Below are 23,518 nucleotides of genomic sequence, written 5' to 3' on the forward strand. Positions count from 1 at the left end.
CTGAGTGGAAGTTTCAATGTAAAATTTTAATTCAACCTATGTCCGAACTCTTACACTATATTTATAATTTTTTGTTCATAATCTTACAAAATAAATACTGAATGCATCGATGCACGATTCATTGAGCCATTTGCCTAACAGCGCTTTAGTCAAATAGCATTTGCTTAGGAAAATAGCATTGAAACTTCCACACAGTACTGTCAGTCTTGGTAGTTTCTACGCTCTCAAGCTATATTTTTTTATGGGGACAGGGCGAAGCTCCTATGCATTCCCATCTAAGCATGTACTTTGCAATGCATATACGATTCCACATGGGTTTGCAACTTGCATAGCAACATAAAAAGGATTTATTTAAAATTTTGTGTAAGTTACTAAAACGCATGCGCGCGTGACCGCAGCACACGTCCATGTCACTATACGTCGCCCGTCGTCATTTTACCGCACATGGTTTTTTCATTTTTCGGATAAACTATGGATGACCAAACGTTGTAAAGAATTTATTCGTGATGACCTAACGATTCTGCATCGAATAAGCTCTTGTTTAACTCGATTGGACGAAAAATAAAAATGTTCGACTAACTTTAGTTCGAAATTTTAATTATTTAATTAAAAAAAAACGATAAATGACCAAACGTTTTAATTGGATGACCAATCATGAACAAACGATGACCAAACGATTAGTTAATTTTAATTATAAAAAAATCAAAGTGGTTCGGCTAACTTTACGGAGCTGCATTTCCGTCCGTTTAGCTCGAGCCATATGCTCCCTCCTGTTTCTTTTTACCAGAGAGAAACCTGAGAGGCGCCATAAAGCCGTTTTTGAGGGAACCCATTTTCACCGCGGTACAGTAGCGCTAACTGGATCGATTTTAGAGCCGGTGGAACTACGTAGCTGGATCGACTTTCCAGCGGTTCGCGTCCGTGCTAGATCCACAAATTATGGTTCGTATCCGTGCTAGATCCATAACTGTGGATCTCAAAAGTACGAAACATATACATTCATTAATATTTTATTACATATTATTAATTGCAACTGCGCGTGATCTTTTTTCACTTTACCATATATTATGAAGTAATATATATATATATATATGTGTATATATATATATATATATATGTATATATATATATATATATATATATGTTCAATATATGTATAAAAAATGCTCATTTTATTTCACATAAAATTTAATGTTTTAATGATTTTAATGAAAGTATTTGTAAATATTTACATAAGGTCACCCCTTTCAGAAGTCAGTGATCTTGACATATGTTGTCAAGATCATCACCCTCAATAACGCTTAAAAGGATTTAGCCTCGTCGCTCGTTGTTTACTAAAAAGTTACATACAAAAATTGTTAAAAATTGACGTTTTTCCAATTATTTTATCAAATACTGGAAATTTAAAAAAATGTTTCAAATAAAAGTTGTAAGTCTCTTCAAAATACACGTTTTATATCCTATCCATTTTTATTATACGAGTGATAGTTTTCGAGAAAAACAAAAATAAGACTACAAACCTCATACAATATTAATTATAATATCATATATAATATAGTCCCACTGTATCCGCATATATATATATAGTATAAATTTTAAGTTTAACGATCGATAAGCATAAGTACAGAGCTGATGTTTTGCATAATATAAATTAATTGTATTATGATGATATTATTGATTAAGTTTCCTATTACTGAAATTGCTAATAAACGATAAGTAATCGTTAACTAATTTTTCAAACACAAAATGTTTTCATTATTGTCTGATATATTTGCAATCTCTTTCATCTTCATTTTCCAACATTGCAAATAAAATGACGTAAAAAGTAGCAAGGATAAATTATATGGAACATAAGGTATGGCAAGCGAATAAAGTAAAGATTGATGTTCAGTGAAGGTTAAATATTTGTTCTTAATAATTTTTCGTAGACGTTTCATATTACCTATGCTACATACAATATGAAGAGCATTGCATGAAATATACAAAGCGCATTTTATTTATGATTATTATGATTGATTGATTTATGTATGATATGTGTAAGGATTTTATACGACGCTCGTTTATTAATGTTCCTATAGCCAATCAGCTATATAGTTTTGAGATGCAAATATTGCTTAGGACGTTACAAAACTCCTTAAGAATGTTACATGTATCGAGAGGTATCGTCACGAATATATTTTATTAGAATAAAGAAAATATATATTTTAATAGATTTTCAATGTTTCAAAGTTTTTTATCTTACATCGAAAATTTAAGTAACATTTGCTGCATTTTAATTGCTTTTATACTTGTATAACAATAAATATTGTGAGTGGATATAAAAATTATAAAGATGCGATGAGAACATAATGGTTGAACTATTTCGTTGCTCTTAATTAATTAGTTGAATTAGTTAAACAATATTAGTTTTGTATGTGCTTCTTAATTTTTTGTTCATTTTAATTGTAATATTACGTTTTTCGTTTTAAAAATTTTTTAAAATATCTCATTTTTCAAAACATTAATGTTTCGATATGTGTAAGATATCTTTTTTTCATTAAAATAATCAGCCTTGCAACGCTTAATGATTATCTTTAGCTATAGAACTTTCTTTTTGCATTAATATAATTATGTTTTTATTTATGAGCTAAAATTTATTATACATATTAAGATTCCATTGGAAAATCTGATTATCGATTATTAAGTATCATAATTAGATCGAGCATTTAACCTAAAAAAATGTGTCAGTTATTTTAGCATTATTAATAATTTTATTTACTCTATAACCGTAAAGAAATGCTGTTAAGCGAACAAACAATCAAACTGTCCCTTTATAGTTGAATTCTATGTACAAATTTGTACGTGTGCGTGTGCGTATGTATTATATATTAAATTTATAAGCATATTTTAATTGCTAGACAAAGAATAAAAAATTGCTGTGTAATAAACATAGTTATTTAATTAAGATATCGCACACTTTATCATAAACTAGGAATTAATTTGAAAAATCTGTCTCACGCATAAACATCTTATTTTTATAATAATTTGGTTCTATATAGTCTTTGAATATTTATTACAATGTCATTTTATTATAATGACGTCTGTATATTATTTTATTTTATTTTATTGTATTATTTTCGTTGTGGAGATTCTATCTATCTGCTCTTCAAATTTTTGACGCGTCATCGATAAATCAATTTTACTTCGATATATTGTAATAATGTACTCTGCCTTACTAAAGCGTTTAGAATTATATTTTATTATTTTCTGTACTATTTTATTTTAAAATTTAATATTTTTCATTATGAAGACTATCTATCTCTTCTCCAAATTTTTGACGCGTCATCGATAAATCAATTTTACTTCGATATATTGCAATAATGTTCTCTTACTAAAGCACGTAAAATTATATTTTATTATTTTCTGCACTATTGCTTTTAATAAATAGTGAATTAATTTTTCCTATTCCTCTTTTTTCTTCCTTTAACCCTCCATTGTCTACACACTATTTATTTTGAGGTGTGACAGTGGAGGGTTAGGAGGAAGAAAGAGAGGAATAGGAAGAATAAATAAAATAATGCTAATTTGTTTTATTCTAGTTTTGTTCTATTTAGTCTTTGAATATTTATTACAATGTCATTTTATTATAATGATATCTGTAAATTATTTTATCTTATTTTCTAAATTTCTAAATTTATTCTGTGTTTATTTTCGTTAATCGCATAAACCTATAATTAGGCAGATTTTACATTTGAAATACATTTTGTGTTATACTTATTTAAGACACGTTGTTGAATTCCGCAATTAGAAACTTTATTAATTACTGTTAATTAATACCGATTATGCAATTGACTTACTCGTGCACGATTAGTAATACGTGTCTTCAAATATCCTCGAAAGTTCAATTTTTATTAATAAAATATTTTACATAAATATCGGCAATGTAAGTACTTCACAAGCAGTAATGTAACTTCAAACGCTCGAAAATTCGCTCCTGAATAATTAGAAAAACATATTTCGCAAAGAAGGTATCGCTAAAATCCGTGGGAAGAGCGATACCTTATTTGCACTGTAAATGCATTTATTTGCGTTTACTAATATGCGATTCATGTTAATAACTTTTGGGAAAAGCTGATCAGATAATAATAGTACAGCAATTTTGTCCCGATGTTATATTGGAAAGTGCATTTTTGTACAGTATTTTTGGTAAGAAACTTATTACATTTTGTGTGTCTTCGTACTTTTAAGTACGTATTTTAATGTGTTATATATTCTTACGTTGAGTTGTTGAAGATGGACCGAAACATTCAAATAAATGCGTTCTTTTATTAAAAAAAATTTGAATTATTTGCGTTTTTTACACTCTGTGCTCCTATTGTCTTTCCTTTCTCCATGACGGAATCGTATAGCAATATTAGAACAGAAAGAAGCCTGAGGCTATAATTATACGGGCAACTTATTCTTAGCATCGATAAGATATTATTAAAGATCGTTAATCTTAGGTAAATTTCATGACTGTCAAGTAGTAGGAGACATAAGATTTTAGAAAAATTTTTTAAAAGAACAAGTAACAAACGTTGTTTTTGTTTGGACTCTCATCAATGTCAAAAATTAAAAATAACGAATAGTTAGAAATGAAACAAAACAATCACACATAAAATAAAATCGGATGTACAAAAATTAATAAAAAATTAATTAATTACAAACGTAAAATAAAAAAATGCTCAAAAAAATAATAAATGTTTTATTACATCAAATTACAATAAAACAATTATTTTGTTGTTCTTACTACATAAAAGATCGATATATTTTTTAAAATAAAACAATAGTTGGATGAGATTTACTTATTTACAATAGCGCTCAGCGAGATTTTTTTCAGTCACGCTACATTCTGTAAGATCCATCGGTCTTTAATATAAAATTATAATTTGATTTTGGTTATAATTTAATAAAATATTTAATTAAATAAAGAAAAGGCTTAAGGAACAAGACAAATGGAGTTAGTATTTAAAAAATTCTTAATGTGCAACAACTTTAATTATTATATAAAAATAGTAAGAGACATCAGATTTTACAAAAATTTTGAAAAAGAGCAAATAACAAACGTCTTTGTTTGGACTCTCATCAGTGTCAAAAACATTAAGTCGAATGAATAATCCATTTGTACATTTTTATAAAAGTCATAATAGTTTTATGAAAAGAAGCGACCGAAAAAAAATTGTGAATGTAATGATGTAATAACGTTTTTTAAACGGTCAACACCATGAATGATACTTAAGCTTAAATAACACAAAGACAAAGATATATCCTAAAAAAGAAAAATAAGTCAGAGAAAGGGGAAAACCGAATTTATCACAGAGAGGACAATTCTCATCGTGAAGTTAATTTTTCACAGCAGAAAAAATTATAGAAAAAGATTTTATTAATGTAGATAATTTTCTTTATATCTATAAATAATATATAATTATAAAATAAAAAAAATTTATGTTCCATTCTAGTCATAAATTTTTTACTACAGTTTTCATAGCAGCATATTAAATGTATTTAGACGTTTATGTGTTCAACACATTTCTCTTTGAGTTCTCAGATTATTATAAAATTATTATTAGATTATTATTTATATTTTATTCCAGTTTGGTTTCTTTTTAAGAGGAAAATGCATTACGCACTCCTCGTCGATCGGTCTAGCGAGGGAGTGTGAGACTCCCCCCCCGTCTATAAAAAGTGGTATACCCACTAAAAACCCTTATGTTTCTCAAAGTGCATATTCTGAAAAGAAACCTTATATTTTGTAATACATTTATATACACAAATATGTATTATATGTGTGTTACACATAGAATTAATTATGTCATAAATATATATTACAAAGTATGATATAAAATTTAATATAAAACATTTAACAAGAGAGTATATTATAAAATGTGTTACAAAATACATATTATATAAGTAATTTTATACTACACATAAAATTAATTATATATTTTACAATATATTTACAAATATATTTTACAAAATAGGATACACAATTTATTACAACATATAATTTGAAATTTAATAGTGTACAAAATAATTTATTACACGAAAATGTTCAATATACCTACGTCCAATATAAAATTTATTAGAAGCTTTTAGATCAAACGTAGCTGATAGTCTATCACGACCAAAAGAATTATTAATAAATTACGTTTCTCTCAATTAAGAGAATCTAGAATTTTAATGAAATTTTGTGTTATTGTACATGGTTTTTCAATTTCGTGTAATTTACAATTGAATTTTTTTACAATAGATATACATAAATATAATGTAAACGTAATTTTATACAATAATATCTTATACAATCTTAATAAATATATAATGTGTACATAATTAAATTAAATTTTATTATAAATATAAATTTAATTTTATTCAATAATCTTTTTTATAATTGTTTTCTTTTTCTTTTTTTATATATTATATTTTAGGATTTATATATAATTTATATTTAATGATTTCTTTTTATTTCTCTGAAAAAATATTACATTATTTTTATATTTTTTCTCTTAAATTTAAATTTAATTTTATAGCTTTAGATTTAATTTTATTAAATTTTATTTTCTTTTCCAATACCCTAATAGCCATAGCAGACCAAATAGACCTCACTCTACTTGCTGGTTACACTAGCAAAAATACATGATAAAGCGATTTGGGGATCCTAATTGGGAATTCGCAGTAAGATTTAGGAAATCACGATCATATATATTTTTTACGCCTTTTCGCCAGTTTACCATTTTGACCACGTATTATATTTTTCCAGACAGTTGGACCTACCTTTGTTGCTCCTGGCTATAGTTATTTTAACTCGATTTCTGCGAGCCAAGAATTCAGGAAGAAAAGTAACTTCTTCTACTGCCGGTAATAATTATCACCGGCAAATAAGACGACTTATATTTATTTAAGATCGTATGATATTATAATACAATCGTTTTGTAAATGCGTATCATTAGTCGTCGAAAGTTGCAAAAGATATATAACAAATATAATCATGTATATACCGAAAAAATTGTACTCTAAATTTAGACTTTATAAACCTTCTTAATAGATATTCTTAATAAATAAGAATAATTTTTTACCGTGATATATTTTAAAACACTTTATTTATAATGAAATTAAAACTATTATATATATTAATATATTATATATATTTAACTTGTCAAAATTTAAATAAATAGCAAATGTCCATTTGTAAAATTGCTTTTTTTTTTGTTATTGGGATTCATAATCTCAAATATTAAATAATATAATGATAAGAAAATATTCTATTCAGTATATATATTCTTATGTGCTAAGAATATCTGAAAGTACTCTTTAGAAGATTTCTCTCTTAAACTAATTGTAAGAAGATCTTCTTAATGTTTATTTTAAAGAAATATATTATAAAGTTAAATGAAATATTCTTAAGCTGAGAATATAATTTTTTCGGTGTATGTAAAATATATTAGCATGCATATCAATCCCTCTGTCGGCGGGTCATTAAACATTTGTATCTTTAAAATTGTTTTATAAAAATCTAATATATATAATTAAAATAAATATTTCATGTATATCTTGCATAAAATTGGAATAAATCATATATTTTTATTTTTTAAATATTTTTCTTTTTCTTTCAATTTTAATATACAAATGGTATATCTATTTTAACAAAAGTTAAAAAAAAAGTAAATGAAAAATGTAATATAAAATTTTCTCTTGGAATACGTACAAAAAGAAATTTTTTTAAAATTTAAAATTGACCCAGAGTACGGCATGCATGCATTCCGCCGTCCGAGGGTTAAAGCAACGAATTTATCTACAATCTACATCTTTATCTACAAGTCTATTACATCTACAAATACTACATCTACAAATCTCTATACAAATCCGTTGCTTTAAAATATAATAAAAGCTTTTTATCACTCACCGACACTGATGTGCAACAGCGGAGTTGTTGATATTGAATCTATATACGTTGTCTGTAACATACAAATATAAAATATAAATTATAGCAGCGCTTAAAATAATTAATATTCAAGAATTTATTATTATATATACTCATCAAATTATTATTATGTACTCATCAAATTTTATATTTAATGCGTACAATAATAAGCAGATATATAAATATCGAATTATATAATTAAAAAATAGAACTATTTTTTAAATAAATAGACTTTTATAAGATTTATGTAAAAGTATTTATCTCTGAGTTTCTCTTGTTGAAATCAATCAACTAAATAAACCGAATTAAATCATATACGTGATTTATAATAATTAATCTACAAATAATAATATATAAATTATATTTACCCTGGGGTTGCTCCGCCGATGCAGGATGCCTCTCCTAGGGCTCCTCCTGCTCCTCTCAGGTTGTAAGGGACGTCAGGAACTATTGTTTTTTATACGTGCGCGATATACTTTTTTTAATTTGTTGAAACGGCACAAAAATAAAATCGCGCAATATTTTAAACCGTACGAAAGTAAAAACGCGCGATAGTTTGAACGGCACTTCCGCACTTTTACGCGCGATACTTTGACGGCACTCCCGAATTTTGAAATCGAAAATCCCATTTCATCACGCACGAGAATCATACTTGAAGTCGACAAGTCGGGCGCCATCAAACTCCGAGCAAGAGTTAAGTCCGAATCGGAAGAGGACGGAAGATCGAGGGAATCGATCGCGAATGGGGTACGCTCGATTCTCGTTCGTGCAGTTCCGCATCTCAGACCGACTCAAACTCATTAGGCACGATTTCGGATGAGCATATGTGTCTATCATACAGACAGTCCACATGATACGTCATAGGGCTGGTAGACGGATCAAGAGGAACACCCATTTCATGAATGTTCAACAATCTGAACATTTATCAACTGGATTGGACCTCTTTACTGAGCGTAAATCATGACCTAAATCCTCCAGTCGACGTCCTCAATGCGATACGTCGTATTGCTGGTAAACGGTACAAGAAAAGGGACCCATCAACGATTTATTCCAACAATTGACCGACCTCTAATCGACTAGAACCAAAACTCGTTGCCGAAGCACAGACCGTGCTCTCAACAACCGATTATCAAGCGTTAGCTCAATATTAACCGCGCGTTCAGGTATCTCTCTATACTGAACATACGTCTTACGCGGCCGGCATTCGCCTCAGCCGCGATACTGAGGCGTGTAAACGTTGTTGCCCAGTAAGAAATGACGATTGAAAAAATGCAAATTAAACGCCGATAAACGACATCCATTTGACAACATCTTCCTCAATCAATCATTTTTCACTGGAAAGCAACGCTGAGAGAATCCCAGTTAGTCGGCATCAAATACGATCCCCGATAACATAATTTCGTGATCGAAATCAGGAAATATGAACGAAAACACGACCGCGATCGCGATGAAGCCGAGAACCGAGAGCCGAGAGCCGAGACGAATGTCAAAAACAATAGCGCGCTATATGTCACCAAGGTCGAATGTTATTATTTTATTTCGAAATCATTTTAGACGTATTTTAACACGTTAAGATTTATCGTAATATTATTGCATATTATTCGTATTATTATTACGTTTATTATCGTCGCGAGAAACGTGTACGGCGCGCTCGACCTCGAGGTGACCGAACGCGAGGCGCACGTGCCGGCGCCGGCGCCGACATCGGAGTAAAAACACGTGCGCACACTACGACAGCCGGAGTAAGAATGAATGACTCATGGCTGTCACTAGTCACGTACGCCGTACGCGCCGGGCTCCCCTCTCTTTACTATGGAATGCGTGACGTCAAAGACAAGGTCGAGTATGCTCATTCTCTCTCTCTCTTTCTCCTCGTGCCAGACAATAACAAATACGCGCTATACTACGTGATATAATTTAACTCGTTGAAATATGTACAATCAAATGATTCTAAAATACATATAAAATTCATTAACTAAAATAATATTATTATTCGATTTAATGAGATATATTTAAAATACATGAAACGCGATTACGAAATTTGTAAATTACTTTAACGAAAGCAATCTTATAACTTACTGTATGACTATTATAATTGCACGATTTATTTATTATATTCGTAAAAAATTATATCAATGATATGTGTGTGTGTGTGAACAATTATTTGTAAAAGCGATAGAAATTTATATTATAGATATACACATATATTTATAGACGTATAATAATTAAATATAAATTAATAATAAAAAATATGCACAAATTTACTGTCTGTACTTATTACATTTACTAAATATGTATAACTCTTTGTAATTATAGAAATTTGTCATATTATATTAAATAAATAGGTAAATATCCTGTTTAGGGGATGATGTCTTTGACCTTGACATATGTTGTCAAGGTCATCACCCTCAGTAACGCTTAAAAGGTTTTAGCCGTCGCTCGTGGTTTACTAAAAAGTTACATACAAAATTGACGTTTTTTGCAATAATTTTATCAAATACTGAAAATTTAAAAAAATGTTTCAAATAAAAATTGTAAATCTCTTCAAAATACACGTTTTATATCCTATCCATTTTTATTATACGAGTGATAGTTTTCGAGAAAAACAATGATAAAGACTATAAACCTCATATACCACTTCCAGAAAAAATAACCTAACCCAACTCATTTGTTGTGTGGGTAGGAAAGTGTACGCGCGGATACAGTGGGACTATATTATATATTATGTTATAATTAATATTGTATGAGGTTTGTAGTCTTATTTTTGTTTTTCTTGAAAACTATCACTCGTATAATAAAAATGGATAGGATATAAAACGTGTATTTTGAAGAGACTTACAACTTTTATTTGAAACATTTTTTTAAATTTCCAGTATTTGATAAAATAATTGGAAAAACGTCAATTTTTAACAATTTTTGTATGTAACTTTTTAGTGAACAACGAGCGACGGCTAAAACCTTTTAAGCGTTACTCAGGGTGATGACCTTGACAACATATGTCAAGATCAAGGACATTGGAGCATCCTCCCCTAAACAGGATATTTTACCAATAAATGTTCTCTCTTTCATACTATATAACTATATAATTATTCATTTATATATATATTACGTATGTTTGTTTTTTTTCTATCAGAAAAAGAAAAAGAAAGAAAGAAAAGAACAGTTATTCTATCACTAAAAATTAATGTATTAAATACAATTTATTAATATTTTAATATTTGTTTATTATAAAAATGTTTTTATTAGATGTGCCTGTTTTTATTATAGCTTATACTATTTAATTTATTTGATTAAAATATGAATTTTTATTAATTAAATATTTTACATAAATATCAGCAATGAACTTCACGAGCAATAATGTATCTTAAAACGCTCGAAAATCCGCTTCTGAATGATTAAGAAAACATGATTCGCAAAGGTATCGCTAAAATCCGCGGGAAGAACGATACCTTCTTTGCGAAATATGTTTCTCCTATTCATTCAGAAGCGAATTTTCGAGCGTTTTAAAATACATTACTGCTCGTGAAGTATGTTGCCGATATTTATATAAAATATTTTATTAATAAAAATTGAACTTTTGAGGATATTAAAAGACACCTATTATTAATCGCGTATGAGTATGTCAATTGCATAATCGGCATTAATTAACAGTAATTAATAAAGTTTTATTTCCCGAAATTAATATATCAAACGTCCTGCTATTAAAATTATAAATTCAAAGCGACAAATAGATGAATTAAATGAATCAACTGATGAATAGAATTACAGTAATTAAATAAAATAAAATTATATTATAATTATGTATTCATATATTATATAAGAGTCTCTTGCAACAATGATTTCGGTTAATTAATTTTGATAAGTAATTTTCCTATTCTTTTCGAATCACGATTAGTTGTTACAGAAAGCGTCTCGCATCAACTTTTTTATTAATAATATAAGTATTTATAAAATTAAATATCATAAAATAAATTGCTTGTTTTTGAAAAAAGAAAGAGAGAGAGAGAGAGAGAGAGAGAGAGAGATTAAGAGAGAATATAATTCATCGTTGTGTTTTGTCAATTTTTAATGTTATATATGTATAACTGTTAATACTAAATATGTATATAAGAAACATATCTCTACTTTTGTTTAAATATGAAACATATAATCCAACATATTATATTCTTCTATAGTAACTTTATATATATATATATATATATATATATATATATACATATTAATAATTTTATTTTATTTAATTATTATAATATTATTCATCAGTTTAACACGTTTAATACATCTATTTAGTTTATTTTAACAACAGAATATGTTTGACACTAATTTCGGCAAAAAAACTTTATTAATTACTGTTAATTATTGTCGATTATGCAATTGACATACTTGTACGCGATTAATAATATGTGTCTTCTAATATCCTCCAAAGTTCAATTTTTATTAATAAAATATTTTACATAGATATCGGCAATGTACTTCACGAGCAGTAATGTATCTTAAAACGCTCAAAAATTCGCTTCTGAGTTATTATTACTCAAAATATGAAACAATATGGATTTATATTAGTATGTTTTATTACATATTATTAATAGCGCGTAGCCTTTTTTACTTTAGTATTTAGTATATACATATAGTGGAGTAATGTATATATAAGCACAAAATTAAATGATTTTATTGAATGATTGAAAAATTATATTTTATATATATTTATATTAGAATATATATAAATACATATTATTTATATGTATTTAATATAATTTTATTTTATTTAATTATTATAATTTTATTCAACAGTTTGACACGTTTAATTCACTTATTTGGTTTATTACAATTTTAACAACAGAATCCGTTTAATATACTAATTTCGGGAAAAGAGAAAACTTTATTAATTACTGCTAATTAACGCCAATTATGCAGTTGGCATACTTGTGCGCGATTAGTAATATGCGTCATTTAACATTCTCGAAAGTTCGTCTTTCTGATTTTTATTAATAAAACAATATGTATAAAGATTGGTAATGCTGTCCACGATCAGTTGACTGTCGCGGAATCGATAATATTTTTATATATCAATATGTACATAAAAAGTCTTAAAACATAATCAGTTCATTAATAAGATTTTTAAATATAGTGCACCGCGAAATATAAAAAATGTCTTTAATATTTAAGTAATAAGATATATTGCAAAAATATTGCGATTGTTCGTATGACATAATGCGAAAATCATATAAATTTCTCCTCTAGACGATCATACAATATAAATGTGAAATAATTGATTATTACTGCTAATGAATAAAAGTATTTTCAGCTCTTAAAACTCAATTCTTTAACAAGGTAAAAGAAATGCAGTTCACAAGTAATAACATATCTTTTAATATATTTCATTTCTTATTAGGAGAATATATTTCGCAAAAAAGTATGCTGCAGTAGTTATTATGCATATCGAACAATAATAATATGCCGTCAAATATTTTAGAAAATTCCTCTCTGAATTATTAGAAAATATTTTGCGAGGAGAGATCGTGAAATAATTCAGTTCAAGCGATACGCTCGGAAATTTTTATTCTGAGTTACTAGGAGAATATATTTCGCAAAGAAAGTATCGCTCTCGCCGCCGACCTTGCCGCCGACCTTGCCTCTAGCGATACCTTCTTTACGAAATATGTTTTCCTAATCATTCAGAAGCGAATTTTCGAGCGTTTTAAGATATTGCTCGTGAAGTACATTGCCGATATTTATGTAAAATATTTAATTAATAAAAATTCATATTTTAATCGAATAAATTAAATAGTATAAGCTATAATAAAAACAGGCATATCTAATAAAAAACTTCTTTATAATAAACAAATATTAAAATATTAATACATTGTATTTAATACATTAATTTTAATGATAGAATATCTGTTCTTTTCTCTCTTTCTTTTTCTTTTTCTGATAGAAAAAAAACAAACGTACGTAATATATATATAAATAAATAATTATATAGCTACGATGAAAGAGAGAACATTTAATATATTAATATTTATTTAATATAATATGACAAATTTCTATAATTACAAAGAGTTATACATATTTAGTAAATGTAATAAGTACAGACAGTAAATTTGTGCATATTTTTTATTATTAATTTATATTTAATTATTATACGTCTATAAATATATGTGTATATCTATAATATAAATTTCTATCGCTTTTACAAATAATTGTTCACACACACACACATATCATTGATATAATTTTTTACGAATATAATAAATAAATCGTGCAATTATAATAGTCATACAGTAAGTTATAAGATTGCTTTCGTTAAAGTAATTTACAAATTTCGTAATCGCGTTTCATGTATTTTAAATATATCTCATTAAATCGAATAATAATATTATTTTAGTTAATGAATTTTATATGTATTTTAGAATCATTTGATTGTACATATTTCAACGAGTTAAATTATATCACGTAGTATAGCGCGTATTTGTTATTGTCTGGCACGAGGAGAAAGAGAGAGAGAGAATGAGCATACTCGACCTTGTCTTTGACGTCACGCATTCCATAGTAAGAGAGGGGAGCCCGGCGCGTACGGCGTACGTGACTAGTGACAGCCATGAGTCATTCATTCTTACTCCGGCTGTCGTAGTGTGCGCACGTGTTTTTACTCCGATGTCGGCGCCGGCGCCGGCACGTGCGCCTCGCGTTCGGTCACCTCGAGGTCGAGCGCGCCGTACACGTTTCTCGCGACGATAATAAACGTAATAATAATACGAATAATATGCAATAATATTACGATAAATCTTAACGTGTTAAAATACGTCTAAAATGATTTCGAAATAAAATAATAACATTCGACCTTGGTGACATATAGCGCGCTATTGTTTTTGACATTCGTCTCGGCTCTCGGCTCTCGGTTCTCGGCTTCATCGCGATCGCGGTCGTGTTTTCGTTCATATTTCCTGATTTCGATCACGAAATTATGTTATCGGGGATCGTATTTGATGCCGACTAACTGGGATTCTCTCAGCGTTGCTTTCCAGTGAAAAATGATTGATTGAGGAAGATGTTGTCAAATGGATGTCGTTTATCGGCGTTTAATTTGCATTTTTTAAATCGTCATTTCTTACTGGGCAACAACGTTTACACGCCTCAGTATCGCGGCTGAGGCGAATGCCGGCCGCGTAAGACGTATGTTCAGTATAGAGAGATACCTGAACGCGCGGTTAATATTGAGCTAACGCTTGATAATCGGTTGTTGAGAGCACGGTCTGTGCTTCGGCAACGAGTTTTGGTTCTAGTCGATTAGAGGTCGGTCAATTGTTGGAATAAATCGTTGATGGGTCCCTTTTCTTGTACCGTTTACCAGCAATACGACGTATCGCATTGAGGACGTCGACTGGAGGATTTAGGTCATGATTTACGCTCAGTAAAGAGGTCCAATCCAGTTGATAAATGTTCAGATTGTTGAACATTCATGAAATGGGTGTTCCTCTTGATCCGTCTACCAGCCCTATGACGTATCATGTGGACTGTCTGTATGATAGACACATATGCTCATCCGAAATCGTGCCTAATGAGTTTGAGTCGGTCTGAGATGCGGAACTGCACGAACGAGAATCGAGCGTACCCCATTCGCGATCGATTCCCTCGATCTTCCGTCCTCTTCCGATTCGGACTTAACTCTTGCTCGGAGTTTGATGGCGCCCGACTTGTCGACTTCAAGTATGATTCTCGTGCGTGATGAAATGGGATTTTCGATTTCAAAATTCGGGAGTGCCGTCAAAGTATCGCGCGTAAAAGTGCGGAAGTGCCGTTCAAACTATCGCGCGTTTTTACTTTCGTACGGTTTAAAATATTGCGCGATTTTATTTTTGTGCCGTTTCAACAAATTAAAAAAAGTATATCGCGCACGTATAAAAAACAATAGTTCCTGACGTCCCTTACAACCTGAGAGGAGCAGGAGGAGCCCTAGGAGAGGCATCCTGCATCGGCGGAGCAACCCCAGGGTAAATATAATTTATATATTATTATTTGTAGATTAATTATTATAAATCACGTATATGATTTAATTCGGTTTATTTAGTTGATTGATTTCAACAAGAGAAACTCAGAGATAAATACTTTTACATAAATCTTATAAAAGTCTATTTATTTAAAAAATAGTTCTATTTTTTAATTATATAATTCGATATTTATATATCTGCTTATTATTGTACGCATTAAATATAAAATTTGATGAGTACATAATAATAATTTGATGAGTATATATAATAATAAATTCTTGAATATTAATTATTTTAAGCGCTGCTATAATTTATATTTTATATTTGTATGTTACAGACAACGTATATAGATTCAATATCAACAACTCCGCTGTTGCACATCAGTGTCGGTGAGTGATAAAAAGCTTTTATTATATTTTAAAGCAACGGATTTGTATAGAGATTTGTAGATGTAGTATTTGTAGATGTAATAGACTTGTAGATAAAGATGTAGATTGTAGATAAATTCGTTGCTTTAACCCTCGGACGGCGGAATGCATGCATGCCGTACTCTGGGTCAATTTTAAATTTTAAAAAAATTTCTTTTTGTACGTATTCCAAGAGAAAATTTTATATTACATTTTTCATTTACTTTTTTTTTAACTTTTGTTAAAATAGATATACCATTTGTATATTAAAATTGAAAGAAAAAGAAAAATATTTAAAAAATAAAAATATATGATTTATTCCAATTTTATGCAAGATATACATGAAATATTTATTTTAATTATATATATTAGATTTTTATAAAACAATTTTAAAGATACAAATGTTTAATGACCCGCCGACAGAGGGATTGATATGCATGCTAATATATTTTACATACACCGAAAAAATTATATTCTCAGCTTAAGAATATTTCATTTAACTTTATAATATATTTCTTTAAAATAAACATTAAGAAGATCTTCTTACAATTAGTTTAAGAGAGAAATCTTCTAAAGAGTACTTTCAGATATTCTTAGCACATAAGAATATATATACTGAATAGAATATTTTCTTATCATTATATTATTTAATATTTGAGATTATGAATCCCAATAACAAAAAAAAAAGCAATTTTACAAATGGACATTTGCTATTTATTTAAATTTTGACAAGTTAAATATATATAATATATTAATATATATAATAGTTTTAATTTCATTATAAATAAAGTGTTTTAAAATATATCACGGTAAAAAATTATTCTTATTTATTAAGAATATCTATTAAGAAGGTTTATAAAGTCTAAATTTAGAGTACAATTTTTTCGGTATATACATGATTATATTTGTTATATATCTTTTGCAACTTTCGACGATTAATGATACGCATTTACAAAACGATTGTATTATAATATCATACGATCCTAAATAAATATAAGTCGTCTTATTTGCCGGTGATAATTATTACCGGCAGTAGAAGAAGTTACTTTTCTTCCTGAATTCTTGGCTCGCAGAAATCGAGTTAAAATAACTATAGCCAGGAGCAACAAAGGTAGGTCCAACTGTCTGGAAAAATATAATACGTGGTCAAAATGGTAAACTGGCGAAAAGGCGTAAAAAATATATATGATCGTGATTTCCTAAATCTTACTGCGAATTCCCAATTAGGATCCCCAAATCGCTTTATCATGTATTTTTGCTAGTGTAACCAGCAAGTAGAGTGAGGTCTATTTGGTCTGCTATGGCTATTAGGGTATTGGAAAAGAAAATAAAATTTAATAAAATTAAATCTAAAGCTATAAAATTAAATTTAAATTTAAGAGAAAAAATATAAAAATAATGTAATATTTTTTCAGAGAAATAAAAAGAAATCATTAAATATAAATTATATATAAATCCTAAAATATAATATATAAAAAAAGAAAAAGAAAACAATTATAAAAAAGATTATTGGATAAAATTAAATTTATATTTATAATAAAATTTAATTTAATTATGTACACATTATATATTTATTAAGATTGTATAAGATATTATTGTATAAAATTACGTTTACATTATATTTATGTATATCTATTGTAAAAAAATTCAATTGTTTTAATTGATATATTTCTTGTCAAGTAATTCTTATATAAACATTTATAAAAAGTTAAATTACAACTAGTCAAATTATAAAAAACTATAATTTTTATGTAATTGTATGTTATCAGAAAGAAGGTTTTTGATTATTATTATTATTATTAATATATAGCATGTGTAGTGCTTACGCACAATACAGTGTGGTCCAATTTTTTTAAAATTCGTACTCCAATCTCTTAAATTCATATTCCAGTTGAGATTACTGTAAAGTTCTAGTGATAAGTCTGCACTATTCACTTTCCACAAATTTTCATTATACAGGATCATAATCGGTAGTATGTGTACACCGAAAAAATTGTATTCTCTATTTTAGAAGAATTCCTTCTAAAGCTTTCCTCCAATAAAATATTCTAAAAAATTCAGAATATTCCCTTCTAATGATTTTTTGTTAAGAATAGTATATGAAATAAAGAAAATATTCTTAAATTGTATCATACAAATTAAGCCTATTTGCGCTTACACCACTAGAGGGCATAACGGTATATTTTTCCCGTAGATAGAAAAACCTTTCGCAAAATATAAGAACCCCAATCCAAGAGAGCTCAGTATCGGGGCTCAGCCCTGAAGATGCAAAGTGCAATGTTTGCGAAACGTCATTGTGTGCATTACGCTGTTCAATCACGCGGCATCCATCCGGAAGTCCCCAGTTTAGACAATTCTAATGGTCACGAAAGCCTCAAGACTAGAAGTGTATATATATTCTTACATATTAAGAATATCTAATACATTTCTATTTTTTAGAGGATTTCTGTCTTTAGTTAAGAAAATCCTCTTGGCTCTTATTTTAGAGGAAGATATTCTAAAAATAAGTGGTATATTCTTAAAATGAGAATATGATTTTTTCGGTGTAGCATTTACAATAAAAAATAATTTAAATGTATAAATAATGTTCCGATTACAAACGAAAAAATTATATATTGTGCAATCTGTTTCAGATCTAGGTGACCTTAGGGGTCTGTCCAAGCCCCTCCCGCTCGACTTTTACTACTACTACAAGTCTATCTGTTTAATTTTAATATTACGTAAATTAATATTAAAATTGATAAAAATTAAGTATGAGTAATTACCAACCTTTTTAGCTTCTATTATTTCCAATTTTGTAAAACGGTACTTGATAAAACAATCTGGGAATTTTTCAAAATTTATTCTAAAATATCTTAAATTTTTTGAACTATTTGTGTCACTGTAAACAATATAAAATAATATTTGTATGCGTGTGTGTATGGCAAGAATAAAAATATCGAATGATTCAAATAATTTCAAATTTGATATTATACTTACTATCTTGGTTTCCAAAATAGACAGATGTTCTTACCGGGATATCCCTTTATTAGATCGCAACGTAGACCAAGTCTTCTGGCAACGCTATGATATATATATTATTATTTCTTGACCATATTTATGTTTTAAGACCTATGTCAAAAGTTACAATGCAGAAATTAATTAGAGGGAAAGTATTTCTAAGATTACAACGACATGACTATGTTCACAGTATAATTGGCCATATTTCTATAATACATTATAATCAATAGTACTTACATTATCTATACAATGGTATTTTAATTGTGTATTCCAATCTGTGTTTGCCACTTTGTTTGGTCGAAAGTTTAATTTGCCGAATATATATTCCTCGAGTGTTCATAATCTGAGTTCCTTCGGCTTCATTCCAATGATTATCGTCGATATTGTTCTTTTTCCAATAGGAAAAATTTTCTGCAGACGTCGAGAATATTGAACGGTCGAGATGTTTCTCTCTGAGGCTATTCAATACTTCTAGTGCCATACTATCTAGTATTGCTGTTACGGACAAGTAAAATATTTCCTTTTGAGGCTGTAATGTTTCTTGTGCTACAAAAGTAGCACTTCGTTCTAGTAGTTGCACTTTGTGAGGTTGCGCTTTAAATTTTATTAATTTTATCGCCCGCATATCACCTCTCAGAAAGTTAAAAAGTTGTACATAGTAATATTTTTCTGTTAGATCGTAAACAGTTTTTCTGAAAAAATTACATATTAACTGTGTAATATATATGTTAGTCCGTAAAGTTACTTGTACTTTAATTAATATAATTTTACCGTGAAAATTCAAGGAGCAAATTTTTAATTTATCTCATCAATATAGAAACAAATTTTGATATAATCCTCATCCTTTCTCAATAGACACGACATATCTTTATCTAATTCAAACATGTAAGGGTTATATGTTGAATTTTTCATTAATGTATCGCGTTCATAATATTCTTGAATTTTTTGAAGCATGGAATTTCGTAATCGTCTCGCCCAATTCATTCCTATTTCTATAAAGTTCAAACTTTCTTTATTTTTCTGTTCATTCGTTCCAGACGCTTTCTGTTCATTTTCCTTAAGCTTCTTGTTATAGAGTTTTCTCGCTGTAGGCCATCTGAAATTGAAATAAATAATATTATCGTAAATTTATAAAAAACGCTAAATTATTGCATTAGTAACAAGTTTTCCAAGAATTATATTGTTTAAATTGTGTAATATACGTAATTAATCAAATTATCGACATTCTTGTTTTATTTTAATACAATATATAGTGTGAGGTATACAATCTTAAAATTAAACTATAATTAAAATTTACACACTAACAATATACAATTATGTAAAGTGTAAACTATGGACAGCATGGCAGCCATATTCTAGTAAATATAACAAATTAACTTTTATATTCCGTGTATTTATTAAACATCAGTTTAATGAGTTATTTAATAACATAATTAAATAAAATAATTAAATTATTAAAACTGGCTAATAAAATTAAAGAAACAGAAAAATAGATATAAGCTATTTTTAAACATTTTTCGCTTATAAAGGAAATACAAAATTTAACTATTCCTTAATTAAAGGCTAAATCTAATTGATGAAAAAATTTATTGAAAATAATTGTTCGCGCTTTTTATGTGATTCAACTTTCATTGATCCGTTTCTTAACTTTTTTAAATTGTTTATTATATTTTATATATTTTTTATATGTATTATTGTATTAATTTTTTATATGTATTATAAAATATATTTATTTCAGAGTTGATTGTATAATTGGTATGTTAATGAAATTAAATTGCAAAAAATTACCTAATTAACAAGTAATTACCTTTGAAAAAACTTTTTCTTCATAAACTTGTTGTATTTGACTACGTGTTGAAATATCTTGCACACACATCTGAAGTTAATGATATCCTTAATAGTGATGTCGTTGTAAAATATAATACATATCACTTCCTCAGGTAAGTTCATTATCGTAGCCATTATTTCGTTTATGAAGCAAATTTAGTTAAAAATTTAGCAAAACACAGAAAAGTAATTTAATTTAAAATATTTTCTAGATCAATTTATTCAACAACTCTTCTTAATTGATGGGACATTATATGCAGAAGGGATTACCAAAAATCTCATATTAACGTAAATTAGATAATATATACTGTAAATAAATCACTGTCAACATACAAGAAACTGGTAAATATTAAATTATAATGTTAATATTTTTATTTTTTTCTTGTACGAAAAAATCTAATCTTTTTTCACATAGTTTCATCATAAACATCTTATAATAAATGTAAGATACCAATAATAAAATTACATTTTATATATTACAAATATTACAATATTTTTAACAAATTACAAATATTACAAATATTATATTTCTTAAAAAATTTTCTTTGTTATCGATAAAAGTTTACCGCATCTATCAGTTTAAACAATAATTCTCTTTTTGAGGACACATACATTAGCCGAATATCGTTAATCTTTTCATACATAGATATAAGATTATTTCTTATATAATAAGTATATTGGAGTTTTGTACGTGAGGGTTGTTAATTTTCACATACTATTTTCGGTTAATAGATTCTTTATTTAACACTTGGTGTAAGAGAGGACTCGGCCTTTCGATATATAAGATAGGACTCGGCCTTAATACAAGAGAGGACTTGGCCTCGTTACAAGAGAGGACTCGGCCTCGTTACAAGAGAGGACTTGGCCTCGTTACAAGAGAGGACTCGGCCTCTTGATATATAAAGAACTGAATTTATTCGTATCGATATTTCACCGACAAAAAAAAACTCTCTCTGATCTGTCGATCTTGGATCGAAGCAGCAGAGTGATTTCGAGTTTCCTCACCTCGGGTGGGAGATGCCGTCGCGGGCGTCCCCGATTGGCTCTCGATCTTGCGCGTGTGGGTTTCGTCGGTGGATTATAGTGCTCGTTTAGCGGCATATTTAAAATGACGCATGTTAGCATTCGACGAGCGCGTCGAACGTCGAAATCGGTAGTGGGCCCACTAATATTATTATTTATCGTCGCACCATACTCCCCCCTTTGAGAGGGTATGGATCAATTATAAATTAGGTTATCCTAATTCATCGCATACATATAGAGCTTATTGATTAATTATTTGCTATATGTTATTTGATCGGAAGCGGACAGATGCATTTCACTGATCGTTTCATTTCTCCCATCGCTGTTTTGACAGTGACTGTTCGGATAACTCCGTCTTCGCCAGGATGGATGTTGATGATTTTCCCCAATGCCCATTGATAGCATGGAAGATTTTTCTCCTTAAGGAGAACGATCGCTCCGATGTTAGGTTAGGTTAGGTTAGGTAACATTTTCTCCGTTCTTTGTCCATTTGTGTCGAATTTGGAGTTCGTTGAGGTATTCCAAGTTCCACCGAGTCCAAAAGTCCTGTCGCACCTTTGTGATATGTTGCCAAGTGGACAAGCGGTTGGCTGGGACAGACGTTAAATCAAGTTCGGGATGTGATATCAATGGTTTACCGATCAAACAATGTGCAGGAGTTAGGACTAGAACATCATTTGGATCTGATGATAGAGATGAAAGGGGTCTGGAATTCAAAATTCCTTCGACTTCGATCGTAAAAGTGTTCAACTTTTCAAAGGTGAATAGAAGGTCTTTGACCACACGTTTAAAATGGTGTTTAAACAATTTTACTGTCGTTTCCCACAGCTCACCGAAGTGTGGTGCCATGGGCGGTATAAAATGTCATGTGATATGTTTCTCGACCGAAAATCGATTCACCTGAGATTTGTGTACATCGGAATTAAAGAGAACGTATAGCTCTCTTAAATAATTGTCAGCTCCTCTAAAATTAGTTCCATTGTCCGAATAGACATGCGCGGGTATGCCTCGTCTCGCTATAAAGCGCCGTAACGCTGCGAGAAACCCGTCTGTTGTCAAATCGTTTACGACTTCTAGATGCACAGCCTTTACGGCCATGCATACGAACACGCACACGTATGTCTTGACCTTATTTCGGTTTCGATGTTTCTTTTCTTTAATATGGAATGACCGGCCCAAAGTCAATTCCCATATGATAGAACGGGGTCGCATTACATACTCGCATTTTCAGAAGATTGCTCATTTTGTATCGAACTGTCTCGGCATTAAAACGAAAACATCGCACGCATGACCTTACAATTTTACGCACCTGATTGCGGCCGTCAAAGATCCAGAAT

General features: G+C 29.0%; 1 pseudogene; it reads right to left on the bottom strand.

Annotated features, from left to right (window-relative positions):
- The window catches only part of LOC140674183 (uncharacterized), a 257,866-nt pseudogene extending 236,573 nt beyond the window's left edge, over nt 1–21,293 (bottom strand).
- Between the last annotated feature and the right edge of the window lie 2,225 nt (nt 21,294–23,518).

Source organism: Anoplolepis gracilipes, chromosome 15, assembly GCF_047496725.1.
Source record: "Anoplolepis gracilipes chromosome 15, ASM4749672v1, whole genome shotgun sequence".
NCBI classification, from domain to species: domain Eukaryota; kingdom Metazoa; phylum Arthropoda; class Insecta; order Hymenoptera; family Formicidae; genus Anoplolepis; species Anoplolepis gracilipes.